The 15,324-nt window shown below is 40.6% G+C and overlaps 1 pseudogene; it reads right to left on the bottom strand.

Annotated features, from left to right (window-relative positions):
* LOC133453083 (importin-13-like) overlaps positions 1–12,775 on the bottom strand; it is a 30,424-nt pseudogene extending 17,649 nt beyond the window's left edge.
* Between the last annotated feature and the right edge of the window lie 2,549 nt (positions 12,776–15,324).

Genomic DNA, 15,324 nt, shown 5'->3' with positions numbered 1-15,324 from the left:
GCACAGACTAGTACATATTTAGGTCTGTAATGGAACTTGACTGTTGATATTTATAAAGGAAAAAAGGAAAAAAAAGAAAGAAAAAGAAAATGAAAAAAAAAAAAAAAAAAACGGCCCATAGCGCGAGGCCCCTTGGGGCGCGAGGCCCAGTGAGGTCGCACGGTTGGCACACCCCTTGCGGCGGCCCTGCCTGGCAGGATTAACAGCCGCTAAAAAATATGCTTGCTCTTGGATGGAAACCAGCACACGATCCAACAACATGTCACTGGTTTCATCTGTTTATGAACATTCTACATATGGAACTTTCAGTGGCAAGAATTCATGGTGCGGGACCAGGACATTAAAAATATGGACACATGCCATTGAAAAACTGAAAGAACTGAATATTGGCTGAACATTTATACATTTTTTTTTTTTTTTTTTTTGCTTTTCTTGTGTTGCTTGTTTTGTCCTGTTGTTGTGTTATTGTTGTCTTGTTGGATCGCTACAGGGTGGGTGGGGGGACGGGCAGTACTCGAGTTTTAAAAACAATCAGGGGGGATGGTGGATTTTATCATATGGGGACTGATAATTTGTGCTGATTACAAATAATATAATATATTACAAATAATAGCAGTGACCAAAACACCTGCAGAAATACTGCAGGAATGACATAGCAGCAGTTAAATGCAGCCTTCTGTAAGCTTTAAATATCCACTGGGCTTACATCAAATACATCAAAACACAACAATAAAGAACACTTTTCTGAACTTATCAATATGACTCTGTCCTTCACAGGATAAGTAAAATGGATCACTGCAAAAACTCACAATCTTAACAAGAATATTTGTCTTATTTCTAGTTAAAATGTCTCATTTTAGTAAAAAAAAATCTCATCACACTTAAAACAAGACTCATCCCTGGAAAAAACAATTTTCACCTGTTTCAAGTAGATTTTCCATTGAAATAAGTAGAAAAATCTGCCAGTGGAACAAGATTTTTTTGCTTGTAGATAAATCTTGTCCTACTGGCAGATTTTTCTACTTATTTCAAGTGAAAATGTACTTGAAACAGGTGAAAATTGTCAAATAAGTTATTTTTCTGGAGTTATTTTTCTGGTGATGACTCTAAATGTTGAAATAGCAGTAAAACCACATTCATTGATGAAATGACATAAGGGATAGAAAGGGGGGATGACAGTTTTACAGGGGGGATGATTTGGACCGTTTTTATTTCAGGGGGGGATGCCATCCCCCCTCAACTCCAGTACTGGAGACGGGTGATTTAAAGGTGCTATACAATTACATCTGTAACTGTTCAATTTAATTGTATGCATGAACAAAATAATAAAAAACCGTTGATCACAAAAAAAAAAGAGTTGAGGAAGAGCAACTCACGAGGGAAAAGGTAAGCAATGAGAACAAGGGAGAGCTCTTCCTACTCTGGTTTTCTTGTGTTTCTGTACCTGCAGGGTGTACCAGAAGGTGAGCGTGAGGGAGCTGGTGGTCTCGCTGACGGGGTAGTGTCCCGGGAAGCCCGTGCAGAACAGGATCATGTTCACCAGAGCCAGGTATTCCTGCCAGTGGTCCAGCTGCTCCAGCAGAACCCTGACAAACACACGGGAGTTCAACACCCAGACCACTGAGACGGTTCAGAAATGTGCACGTCACAAATCTTATAATAAGTGGCTTCCCTTTCTTACATTCTTCCACTCTCTCCAGTCCCTGCCTCCTGATTGACACCCCGCCCCCCCCCCCCCGCTCTCTTTTTTTTGTTTTGCTTTGTTTTTGTTTTTTTCCTTTTTATTCATCTATTTTTTAATTTATACTGTGTAGCTTTAATACTTAATTATTACTTAAAATAATTTTCAGTTATTTATTAATAATTATTTTTGTTGAATAGTGTAATATTCTGTTCTTAAATCAAGAAAAACATCCTAGGAGGTAGACTGTATATCTTTTTCTCATTTCATCAAGATGCACAGTATTTCTATGGTGTGAAATCCTACATTATACTGTATATTGTAGTAGGCCTGTGTTGAAAAAATCGATTTACCGATTTTAATTCGATTCTCATATTAATTCCTAAAAATCGATTCGTATGTCTAAAGATCGCTTTTTTTCATCATTACAACTTTGGGCATCATTAGCTGCCAATACTTGCTGTTGAATCTCAATATAATACTAGTATTCATATGTTGCATAACTACAGTCATATAATTCATGCAACAGCTGAAAAAACAGTTTTAATAACACTAACCCAAATCAATGTTGGAATCCAATCGGATCAAATCATATCTTGATAATTGATTCTGAATCTTAAGAATTGGAATCCAATCGATTCTTGACATTTGAATGGATCCCCAGCCCTATATTGTAGATTGCCATACAGAAATAATATGATTCTCAATGTAAATGTGTAATTGATCCCTGTTCTACTGTGCCTTCCTCCCTAATAAAAAAATATATATACAGTATAAAATAAAAAAGCAGAAATGTGCATCGGAGGATACCTGGAGTGCGTTTCCCCCAAAGCGACGGCGATGCGACAGATGCCATGGGAGGTCTCCATGTCCCCGCTCTCCGCCGCGGCCTTCAGCTGCTCGTGCAGACCCAGCACCAGCGGCAGCAGGCCCAGCAGGGCGTTAGTGTACCTGCACACACAAGGTCTGAGTGGAGCCGCTAACATCGGACCGTCACCTACGACTACAGATGCACCGATCGATCGGCAACCGATCGGCAACCGATCGGTATCGGCCGATAATGCCCCTATCGGTTTGGATCGGCGTTCTCAAAATAATAGTTCAAAGGGGATGCCCCGATACCGATACTGGTATCGGTATCGGGGCCGATACTGCCCTCATATACTCGTACTCGTACTCGCAAAAAATCTCCGATACCACGCACCGATACTTCGTTGTTGTTGTAGTTACTGGTTAGCGCCGCTAGGGGGAGATGTTGAGCCGCCCCACGGCTCCCCGGGTCAGTCTGCAGCCTGGCTGAGCAGCAGCAGCGGAGCTGCTGCTCTGTGGCTGCAGCCAGCTCCAAGCCCCGCCGGCTGAGTTTTGTTTAAAATTGAATTTCTGTTGCAAATAAAACCTGTCTTCCAATTCATTGCATTTTTCATTGCATTTTTAGCCTAGTTATTTTTGTGGTAGAAGTATCGGATCGGTACTCGGTATCGGCGAGTACACAAATTAAAATACTCGTACTCGTACTCGTACTCGGTGTGAAAAAAAATGGTATCGGGACATCCCTAGTTCAAAACAGGCCAATCCGATGACGTTTACAACAACAACCCGCCGCCCGCGCCTGTGTTTCCACATCTCAGACCCAGGTGTCCTAAGGAGGCGTGACCGGCCTCACCGGTATGGGAGTTTTACAATGTCCAAAAAGAACAACAAATTTGCAGTTTTGCAAAGTGTGTGCAAAAAAGATACCCTGAGGAGGAATGTTATAAAAGAATTTTAACACAACGAAGCTGATAAGACATTTGAAAGTTTCTCCAAGTCGGCTGCTGCTAACACAGAGAAAGAACAGGAGTGTGCAGCAACCCTTTTCCACAGGAAATCTAAAGTTTAGAGTTAACAACTTTTATCAACTCTAATAGAGTGAAATATCTGCTGTTGTGTGTGTTGGTGTACTGCACGTTGTGTTGTACACATCTATTACCAGAGGAAAGCTGAAGCTAGTAAACTATACTTACTCTTTGTAAGCAAAGAGCAAAGACAAAGACAAAGTCGTCTCTAAAGCCTGAATTATGGTTCTGCGTCAAATCGACGCAGTGCCTACGCCGTCACCGTGACGCCGTCACCGTGACGCCGTCACCGTGACGCCGTCGTGAACCTTCGGACTTCTCCGTCACTCCATTTCTCTGCGGTGCAGTACCCCCCGCGACCGCTAATTCGCGATCTTTTCCTGAATGGTTTATCCGACTTTTTCCGGTCACAGTGAATCAAAGAGATAAGGACAACTATTGTGAAAAAAACAAAACAAAAAAAAATCACACATACACGAAGAAAAGAGCGCTCGAAAGTTCACGACTGCTTCGAACCGGAACCAGAAATGCGTTGTTACCAAGTGAACCAATCACAGCCCTCTCGTCTGCGTTTGGTCTGCGTCGCCTCCACGCGTAGTTACAATTTTCGGGAGGTGCACGTCAGTGACGGCGTCAGTGACGGCGTCAGTGACGGCGTCAGTGACGGCGTCAGTGACGGCGTCAGCGACGGTGACGCGTCGACGCGTAGCACACTGGCGTAGGCACGGCATCGTTTTGACGCAGAACCATAACTCAGGCTTAAGAGTCTCTAGAGGGTGAAATATTGCACATTACCTCAGCCTGCGATAAAACAGTAAATTCATGATATTTTCTCATCTCCTGATTTTTATACCTAATACTACAATGTCAGTGTTGTACATGAGACAACAATATTGACAAATCTATGGATTTTACGCTGTGATCAGCAATATCGGGATCTGCAGATACTGATTTTGGTGATCGGTGATCGGCCCTCAAAATCCTGACCGGTGCATCTCTAGCTCCGCCCCGGTGCGTTCCTCTCACCTCTGGCAGTCGGGCTGGGAGATGGCAGTAACGATGGTCTCCACGGCGGGCTCAAACAGCTCGGGCTGGGCCAGCGTGGTGAAGCAGTCGTTGCAGCAGCTCCTGGCTCTCCCCCAGCGGCACGTCAAGCCCCACCCAGCTGGAGAGGCAGCGCAGCACCTTCTCCTTCACCCGGCCGGACGAGTCCTGGCTCTGCAGCAGCTGCCGCAGCATGGGGCACACGGCGGCCCACTCCCCCCACCAGGGCCTCCCTCAGGCTGGGCCCGGCGGGCCTGGCCAGCCGGCTGCTCTGGAAACTCCCTCCGGCAGCACGGTGAGCAGCTCCAGCAGGGCCAGGCAGTGCGCCTGCGGGTAGGAATGGGGCGATATTTTACTGTTCACGATAAACCATCAAAAAATTCCCTCCACGGTAAGATATTGTGGTAAAAACGATAAATTCCCGTTGATGACGTTTTTGTGTAAAGCTGATTTATGGTTCTGCGTTAAATCCATGCACAACGTAAAAGGAATGAAGGAAGGAAGGAAGGAAGGAAGGAAGGAAGGAAGGAAGGAAGGAAGGAAGGAAGGAAGGAAGGAAAGGAAGGAAGGAAGGAAGGAAGGAAGGAAGGAAGGAAGGAAGGAAGGAAGGAAGGAAGGAAGGAAAGAAAGAAAGAAAGAAAGAAAGAAAGAAAGAAAGAAAGAAAGAAAGAAAGAAAGAAAGGAGCCTGAAAGAAGGAAAGAAAGAAAGAAAGAAGGAAGAAGGAAAGAAAGAAAGAAAGAAAGAAAGAAAGAAAGGAAGAAAGGAGCCTGAAAGAAGGAAAGAAAGAAAGAAAGAAGGAAAGAAGGAAAGAAAGAAAGAAAGAAAGAAAGAAAGGAAGAAAGAAAGAAAGAAAGAAAGAAAGAAAGAAAGAAAGAAAGAAAGAAAGAAAGAAAGAAAGAAGAAAGGAGCCTGAAAGAAGGAAAGAAAGAAAGAAAGAAGGAAAGAAGGAAAGAAAGAAAGAAAGAAAGAAAGAAAGGAAGAAAGAAGAAAGAAAGAAAGAAAGAAGAAAGAAAGAAAGAAGAAAGAAAGAAAGAAAGATATGAGCCTGAAAGAAAGAAAGAAAGAAAGAAGAAAGAAAGAAAGAAAGAAAGAAAGAAAGAAAGAAAGAAAGAAAGAAAGAAAGAAAGAAAGAAAGAAAGAAAGAAAGAAAGAAAGAAAGAAAGAAAGAACGGAGCCTGAAAGAAGGAAAGAAAGAAGGAAAGAAGGAAAGAAGGAAGAAGAAAGAAAGAAAGAAAGAAAGAAAGAAAAGAAAGAAAGAAGAAAGAAAGAAAGAAAGAAAGAAAGGAGCCTGAAAGAAGGAAAGAAGAAAGAAAGAAAGAAGGAAGAAGGAAAGAAAGAAAGAAAGAAAGAAAGAAAGGAAAGAAAGAAAGAAAGAAAGGAGCCTGAAAGAAGGAAAGAAAGAAAGAAAGAAAGAAAGAAAGAAAGAAAGAAAGAAAGATATGAGCCTGAAAGAAGGAAAGAAAGAAAGAAAGAAAGAAAGAAAGAAGAAGAAAGAAAGAAAGAAAGAAAGAAAAGAAAGAAAGATATGAGCCTGAAAGAAAGAAAGAAAGAAAGAAGAAAGAAAGAAAGAAAGAAAGAAAGAAGAAAGAAAGAAAGAAAGAAAGAAAGAAAGAAAGAAAGAAAGAAAGAAAGAAAGAAAGAAAGAAAGAAAGAAAGAAAGAAAGAAAGAAAGAAAGAAAGATACATTCCCATTGGTGTAGTTTAGTAGCATTTAGTATCTTTTAGAGCAGTGTTTTGGCTCCAGAGACTGAATGTGGAGATAGATTTATAGTTACAAAGGTGGAGTTGAATTTGTATTTTTTTTATCGTCATTTTTATTGTTATCGGAATAAATGCCAGAAATGATCGTGATAATTTTTTTAGTGCATACCGCCCATCCCTACCTGCGGGTCCCGCGGGGCCTCGGCACCGCCGGAGCCGTCCCCGGAGTCGGGCTTCTGCGGCTGGAAGGCCCTCACCATGTCGGCCACGGGCTTGGGCCAGGCCTGGGGGATGAGGTTCAGGGCCAGGGAGGCCAGGCCCACGCACAGCCGGGTCAGCACCAGCCGGGGCCCCCGAGGAGAACAGCAGGACGTGGGACAGCAGCTGCATCCTCAGGCCGTCGTGCTGCTCCGCAGGAAGGTCACACCAGTGGCGGGAGATCTTCACGTGGAGGGTGCTCGCTCCGAAAAACTGAACCTCTGGGATCTGTGAAGGGATTAAGGGCCACGGTTACAGGATGTTTTCTAATTCAGAATTAATTATTCCAAATTAAATCATTCACAATTAAACTATTTTCCTTCGAGTTTACATGGAAATAGTAATTCTGAATTGAGGTTTACATGGAAAACACGTTTGATGGTCTTTCTCCAATTCCTCTCCAGGTCTGGGGGTTGGGAAGGTTCTGATTGGATAGGGGGGGGACCGGAAGTTAAACTACCGGAAGAAAAACTAACTTAGCCATTTTTAGCTTATCTTAGCCGCTACAACTTTGAAAAGCTCACCATTTTGATGTTTCCTGTTTCCATCTGTTCTTTTAATTATTTCCAGGTCCTCCAAGCTATTTATTAAATAAATGGTCTCTGCTCTTGACCAGCGTTTACTGCTGCTGCATCTTGAAACTTTGTTTGGAAAACCAGCCCAGCGTGGAATATAAGCGTCATGGAGACAGACGGGCGAGGGAACGAGCAGAAAGAAAGACCGGAATTAATTTAAAGAGGAATGAGTGTTTACATGATCGCGGAATTATTCTATTCAGGTTTAAAATGGGAATAAACCAGCCACTTACTTCGGAATTAACTTTAATTCAGAATGGCCATTTTCATTCAGAATTAGGTGTTTACATGGTCATTTTTACTCATTTTCGGATTTAATTTTAATTCTGAATTAAAGAGGAATTAAACTTCCCAGGTAAACGCACTCATGGTCATCTGCAAAAGTTAGTGCCCCCTCTTTTAATCCTAGTCTGTTTATGAGTAAAAGTATTTCAGTAGTTAGGTAAATACAACTTCAGAAAAGATGCTGAGAAGAGAAGGTGGTAGGAAATACTGAGCATCTCCTCACTTTTCTGAGGGCCTAAGTTTCTTCTATTCATCAGCCCTTTATGAAGTGGCTGGAAGGGGTGAAGATCTCTATAAAAGCAAATGTTTTGGCAGTTTGCTCGTCTGGAGCATTCCTGTGTGTGTTAACGCAATGCCAACAAGGCAAGACATAAGCTGTGGTCTCAAAGAAGCAACTTTTTGTCATGTTTTGGTTCCTGTTTTATTTTGAAACCCCGTGTCCTTGTGTTTCAGTTCTGGTTTGATTTCCCTGGTTCCCATCTGCCCTGATCATTTGCACCTGCGTCTCATCAACCCTCCTGTGTATATCTGGTCTTGTCTTTCCCCTGCTCCCTGCTGGTCCGTACTGTTCCTACCCTCCATGTTTCAGGTCAAGCTTTTGGATTTTTCCACATTCATGTTCTGGTTTCTTTGCAATCCTGTTAAGGAGCGCTTTTCTTTGTTTGAAATAAAAAAAGTTTTTTGGAACTCCTCCCTCCTGGTCTCCTGCATCTGGGTCCTATCCACCACATCCTTGGCACTTTTGCTGCACAGCAATTTGGGAAGACTTAAAAGAAAAACATTTCCAAACAATGTGGAGTCCAAAGTTTAACTGCAACTAAGATTATTCAGATGGTTAGAAAATTAAAATATATGTATGGATATATCAAGAGCTCCATGTCAGACCTACAGACTTCACTGAATATTTTGAAGGTCCTGTTTACACAGTTAAGACTGAACAAGTGTGGTTTGTTTGAAAAGAACATGGAAGCACAACGGAGGTTTGCACCGGTACAAACCCCCAGACCTCTGGAACAACGTGATAGGGATGTGTGCAGAGTGGAGTTGAATGTCTTACTACTCAGTGCCACTGTGACAAAACCAAGCATGGCACTGAGCCGCCCGGTCAAAACGACCAAAGACGGCGTTTCAACAGGAACTCATCAAATCCACTGTCAAGCACGGTGGTGGAGCGGTGATGATGTGGGCTTGTTCTGCAGCCTCACATAGGAACCTTGCAGTCACTAGGTCAACTGAATTCCTCTGCATTGGACATGTTTGTCCAGCAGCTAAACTTTGGTCAAAGGCAGAGGTGTCAAGTAACAAAGTACAAATACTTCGTTACCTTACTTAAGTAAAAATTTTGGTTATCTATACTTCACTGGAGTAATTATTTTTCAGACGACTTTTTACTTTTACTCCTTACATTTTCACGCAATTATCTGTACTTTTTACTCCTTACATTTTAAAAACAGCCTCGTTACTCTATTTCATTTCGGCCTTTAAATAAAAACTATCCAGTTAAATTGCTCCATCCGGATAGAGTGAATTTGGTTGTGGTTGTTTCAGATGTTCTTGTCCAGTTTTGTTCTTACATCCGTTCCCTCAGATTCCTGCAACTAAACTTGGATGTACATTCCAATAAAGGTTAGGATAAATGATAACATGCCTCTGAAGTTTGACTTTTTGCACCATTACCATACTTATAGGCAACTAGTCATCATATCTGCTGCTCTCTGAAACACATGTTAATGCTCAATAGTACACATATATGGTTCTTTAATATATTTACATTATACTAAGATACATTCATTTTCAATGGCTTTTGTCCTTAATGGCTTTCCCCCCCCCCTTACATTACTTTTACTTTTATACTTTAAGTAGTTTTGAAACCAGTACTTTTATACTTTTACTTGAGTAAAAAACTTGAGTTGATACTTCAACTTCTACAGGAGTATTTTTAAACTCTAGTATCTATACTTCTACATGAGTAATGAATGTGAATACTGAAGACACCTCTGGTCAAAAGTGTGTCATTCATCAAGTGTTGTTGTTTGTCTTTTTACCTTAAATGAAGACATGCTATAGAGGGAATGCGCATGACGTCACACCGGGTTACGCCTATTGAGTGTCAGAAAGACTGAGTGGCAGAAAGACTGAGTGTCAGAAAAACTGAGTGTCAGAAAGACTAAGTGGCAGAAAGACTGAGTGGCAGCGTAAACTTTCAGTTTGAGCAACTGGAAAACATCTAAAATGGGAAAGAGCTGTTGTGCGATCGACTGTAATCATAGATTTAGCAAGAAATCAGAGTTATCGTTTTACAGAGTGACGAAAAATAAGCTTAAGAGAGACAAATGGATCGCTGCAATTCACAGAAACAACTGGATTCCAGACACCGAAACGTGGATTTGTGGTTCCCATTTTGTATCAGGTAATGTTGGATTTTTGGGTAGCTAACGTTAAACGGTCAAATCATAAAGTTCAGTGTCCTCATCACTTTAATTTCACCAACAAATCCTGCCTTGAAGTTGGACCAAGCGTCAAAACTTTTGTAAGCCTTCAAGCTTTGTTTCGTGTATTTCCCCGGCGTAGAAATTAAGTACATATAAATATCAGGAAACTGGTTTCGTGGCCAAATATTAATGTCCATGGACCACTGGTTCTTGGTAACTGTACCAAATATTAATGTCCATGGACCACTGGTTCTTGGTAACTGTACCAAATATTAATGTCCATGGACCACTGGTTCTTGGTAACTGTACCAAATATTAATGTCCATGGACCACTGGTTCTTGGTAACTGTACCAAATATTAATGTCCATGGACCACTGGTTCTTGGTAACTGTACCAAATATTAATGTCCATGGACCACTGGTTCTTGGGGTAACTGTACCAAATATTAATGTCCATGGACCACTGGTTCTTGGTAACTGTACCAAATATTAATGTCCATGGACCACTGGTTCTTGGTAACTGTACCAAATATTAATGTCCATGGACCACTGGTTCTTGGGGTAACTGTACCAAATATTAATGTCCATGGACCACTGGTTCTTGGTAACTGTACCAAATATTAATGTCCATGGACCACTGGTTCTTGGGGTAACTGTACGGGTCACCGTCAAGTCCAACTGCCTTTAATTTAAGCCGGTAATCGGCTGTTATCCCGTCTTCTCCACTAGTTGCAGCTGTTTTTACTGATGTTTTACCACTCAGTGAGAGTAAGGGGGCTGGTCCAGTGGGGAAGTGACGTCAATGCAAACCCTCTATCATCAGATGCTTGTTATTATGTTTTTTCACCAAAAAAAGAATCCAAAAGGTGGGTCCTAACTTTCGCTCTTGACTGCAAACATTCCTTAAAAAGTCACAGAAATAGCGACAAATGGAAACATGCGGCTGCAGAAAAACGGCGACAGACCTTGTCGGGGCTGAGCAGGGCCCAGCAGAACTGCCACGCCTGTGCAGACGCCTGGGCCTGGGTCAGCCACTTCTGGGCCACGTCTTTAAGCTCCATGTCTGGATCAAAGTACAGCTGATAGAGAGCCTGCAGGGGGAAAGCTTGATCAAAGCCAGCAACACAAGTGGTAGAAAAACTGCTGAGAAGGATGTGAACGGGCAGATCTCACATCCAGCTTATTCTTTTATTGTGGCTCTGTTGCTCACTGTATAGTCCGGTGTAAGAAATGACAAATGCTAGGTAAGTAAGCAAAGTTTACCTATATACATACAGTATATATATATATATATATATATATATATATATATATATATATATATATATATATATATATATATATATTAGGGGTGGGACGATACGGGTAACTCACGATTCAATACTGTGGCGATATGTGGCCCACGACAACGATAATATCACGATACACAATTTCTACGATATTTGATATATTGTAAGAAATTGAATCAACGATATATCACGATATATGTGACTGAAAAAGAAAAAATACCCATTAAAAGGAAAACGTCTGTAGTTATGCATTTATTCAATGCCAAGACTTCATCCAATGTACAAAGAATGTGCATTTGCATAGTTCCTCTCTGCCTCCTAGTCTTGTAAATGTAAACTCTGAACAGCTGGACAAATTAAAGTGCATGAACAATAGTGCGGTGACAACTGCGTAAATCCATCATGTGTGTTGTAATAAAATATCGATATTTGCTGTCAGTTTATCGATTATTTATTGCGACAGAGAGCGCAACAATATATTCGATTTTTTCCCCCACCACTAATATATATATATATATATATATATATATATATATATATATATATATATATATATATATATATATATATATATATATATATATATATATATATCTTTGTCATTATCACCATGCACAATGAAATTAAAAGTGCTCTCCAGTCAGCGCATCATGTAAAAATAAAATAACTGAAAAATAAATCAATAAAATGAAATAAAAACAAATAAAAATATCTAGACACATTCACCCCTCCACAGATACATGAACATACAGGCATTACAAGAACTTTCATCAACATACAATCATTTCTTTTTGTTATTGCATATTATTTTGGGCTTTTTTCTGACAACGACAACATATGTAGATATATATATATATATATATATATATATATATATATATATAAATATATATATATATATATATATATATGTGTGTGTGTGTGTGTGTGTGTGTGTGTGTGTGTGTGTGTGTGTGTGTGTGTGTGTGTGTAGAAATCACACAGTGCTTCCCAATAAAATATGGATACATGTCATACATGTCATATGGTAATTCAACGAGGGCCATTAACAATCGTGCATGCTGGATGACCAATTATTTGATAGTGGAAAATATTCTCCTAGCAACTAATCCAAGGCACATGGTGTTAGTTATTATTAGGACAGAATGCAGCTATAGCCGGCATCATGTTACACATGGTCCAGTTGTCAGGTCTTCCCGTAAACTACAATAGTGTGAACTAGTTGTGCAGCATGTTTATACTAAAACACATGATGATGTGCAGGTACTTTCATTTATAAGAGGCTGGTATCTCTATCTCTATGCTGGTGTGAAAGGAGCGTCTGCGCACTGATCCCTATTTAAAGTAACTCACCGACTCCACGTTCTCCACCGTGAAGTCCATCTCCCCCGGGCTGGCTGGGGGCTCCATTGCAACAACGAATCCTTACTTAAATAAATCCTGCTCGACCGAAACAAGTAAACCGAAATTGAAGCTGAAGAGTCCTCCAAACTGACGCGTCAGAGGACGCGGGTGGTTCCGCGCTCCGGCGGTGCGCTCCGGCACATGCTGACCTCTGCGGGGGCAGGAAAGTGCTCCGCTTAGAGCAGCAAAACCCGGCACATATTCAGGTGTTACCCCCCCTGTCCAATCACACATGGAGTAGGGGATGAGATGTGAACAGTAGCCTAAGGGGGAAACTTGCCCGACGCAGCGCCTTCACCGTGCGCTCCTGACGCAGGCGCACTGGCGTCTGATTGGACACGGCGACGGCAAACTCACGCACCCGCACCTGAGGGACCAAAGCAGACATTACTATGGCAAGACGTTTTAATAATTAACAGCTAGACTGGATATGTGCTGCAGATATCCCCAATTCAATTCTTCCGAGTCAAAAAGAGCATTTCAGATATCTACAATTACATTCTTCCCAGTACTCGAGTTGTAAAAAGAAATCAGGGGGGATGGTGGATTTGATCATATGGGGACAGATAATTTGTGCTGATTACAAATAATATAATATATTACAAATAATAGCAGTGACCAAAACACCTGCAGAAATACTGCAGGAATGACATAGCAGCAGTTAAATGCAGCCTTCTGTAAGCTTTAAATATCCACTGGGCTTACATCAAATACATCATAACACAACAATAAAAAACACTTTTCTGAACTTATCAATATGACTCTGTCCTTCACAGGATAAGTAACATGGATCACTGCAAAAACTCACAATCTTAACAAGAATATTTGTCTTATTTAAAATGTCTTATTTTAGTAAAAAAATATCTCATTAGACTTAAAACAAGACTCATCACTGGAAAAAACAACAATGTTTCAAGTAGATTTTCACTTAAAATAAGTAGAAAAATCTGCCAGTGGAACAATGTTTTTTTGCTTGTAATGAGAAGATAAATCTTGTCCCACTGGCAGATTTTCCTACTTATTTCAAGTGAAAATGTACTTGAAACAGGTGAAAATTGTCAAAAAAGTAATTTTTCTGCTGTTATTTTTCTGGTGATGAGTCTAAATGTTGAAATAGCAGTAAAACCACATTCATTGATGAAATGACATAAGGGATGGAAAGGGGGGATGGCAGTTTTACAGGGGGGATGATTTTGACCGTTTTTATTTCAGGAGGGACGCCATCCCCCCTCATCCCCCCTCAACTCCAGTACTGATTCTTCCTGTCCACAATTGTCATTTCAGATATCCACAACGTCATTCTGCCTACAATTTTATTCTGACTAGTCATAATTCCAGTTCAAAATATCTTTAATTCTCCTCAATTCAAGATATCTACATTGTCCTTTTTTAGAATTCTTGAATTAAGTTTTGACTAGTCAGAACGAAGCTGTAGATATCTTGAACTGGAATTATGACTAGTGAAAATGACGTTGTAGATATCTCAAACTGGAATTATGGACAGTCATAATTTACTTGTAGATATCTATAATCAAGTTATAGATATCTTGTAATGATTTTTAATTAGAGATATTTAAAAAGAAAACTCCCGCATACCTTCTTCTCACCGTACACTAGTTTATTAGGCCAACGTTTCGGTCATAGACCTTTTTCAAGGCATCAAGTTTGAAATGTTGGCCTTGATAAACTAGTGTACGGTGAGAAGAAGGTGTGCAGGAGTTTTCTTTTTAAATTTGGCTGCAGCTTTCCTCCTCCGACGCACCTTTCTGCAAATCCGGTGTGCAAAAAGTTTTCTACTTCTGATAATTAGAGATATTTCAAATTGCAGATATCTTTAACTTCCATTATGCCTAGTCAAAATGTAATTACAGATATCTTGAAATTCTGTGCGTCCGAAATGCCATACTAAAAAGTATATACTAAAAAGTATACTTAAGTTCTGACACTTTTGAGTAAATATCAGTAGTGTGCATTCATTTGGACGTACTATTAAGAGCGCACACGTCATTTCCTGCCGTTGGGAGGAAATTTGCAATTTCGGACGCAGCCTTAGAGTTCTGACTAGGCGAAATGACATTATAGATATCTTGAATGACAATTCTGACTAGTCACAATGTAATTCTGACTAGTCACAATGTAATTCTGACTAGTCACAATGTAATTCTGACTAGTCACAATGTAATTCTGACTAGTCACAATGTAATTCTGACTAGTCACAATGTAATTCTGACTAGTCAAAATGCAGTTGTAGAAATCTGCAATGTCAATTCCGGTGTTGTGCCAAAAAGTGATTGCCTGCCAGAATCTGATTTCTTCTGATTTCTGGCCGCGGGAGCGCGCACAGCAGCCCGTTGAACGATAGCGCTAAAACGTCAGATTTTCAGATTATGAAGCTCAAGAATGACATCAAGTCATATTTAGGCAGAAACAACTTTTCATTAACTGTATTTTGCCTTCAATCAATTTTTGGCAGGTGAAAATGCCTATTTTGTGTTGTAATGGTCCTTTAAAAGAGTTAACAGCAATCCTGTGAGCTCTAGTGTATATATTATGAAGCTCAAGAATGAGATCATATTTAGATAGAAACAACCTTTCATTAACTGTATTTGGCCTTCAATCAATTTTTGGTAAAAAGACCAATTTTCAGGGCAGAAATCAGATTCTGGCAGGAAATCACTTTTTGACACGACACATGATAGTCAAACTTAGCCATTAAATGTTAAAAGGGCTTGCCATACAGGCGTCTGATTGGAGCAGCGCAGCCACATCACACTCACGCATGATCCGCACCTGAGAGAGAGACCCCAGCAGACATGAGG

Source organism: Cololabis saira, chromosome 10 (assembly GCF_033807715.1).
Source record: "Cololabis saira isolate AMF1-May2022 chromosome 10, fColSai1.1, whole genome shotgun sequence".
NCBI classification, from domain to species: Eukaryota; Metazoa; Chordata; class Actinopteri; order Beloniformes; family Belonidae; genus Cololabis; species Cololabis saira.
The sequence above is the reverse complement of the archived record's forward strand: the minus strand, read 5'-3'. Positions and strand labels throughout refer to the sequence as shown.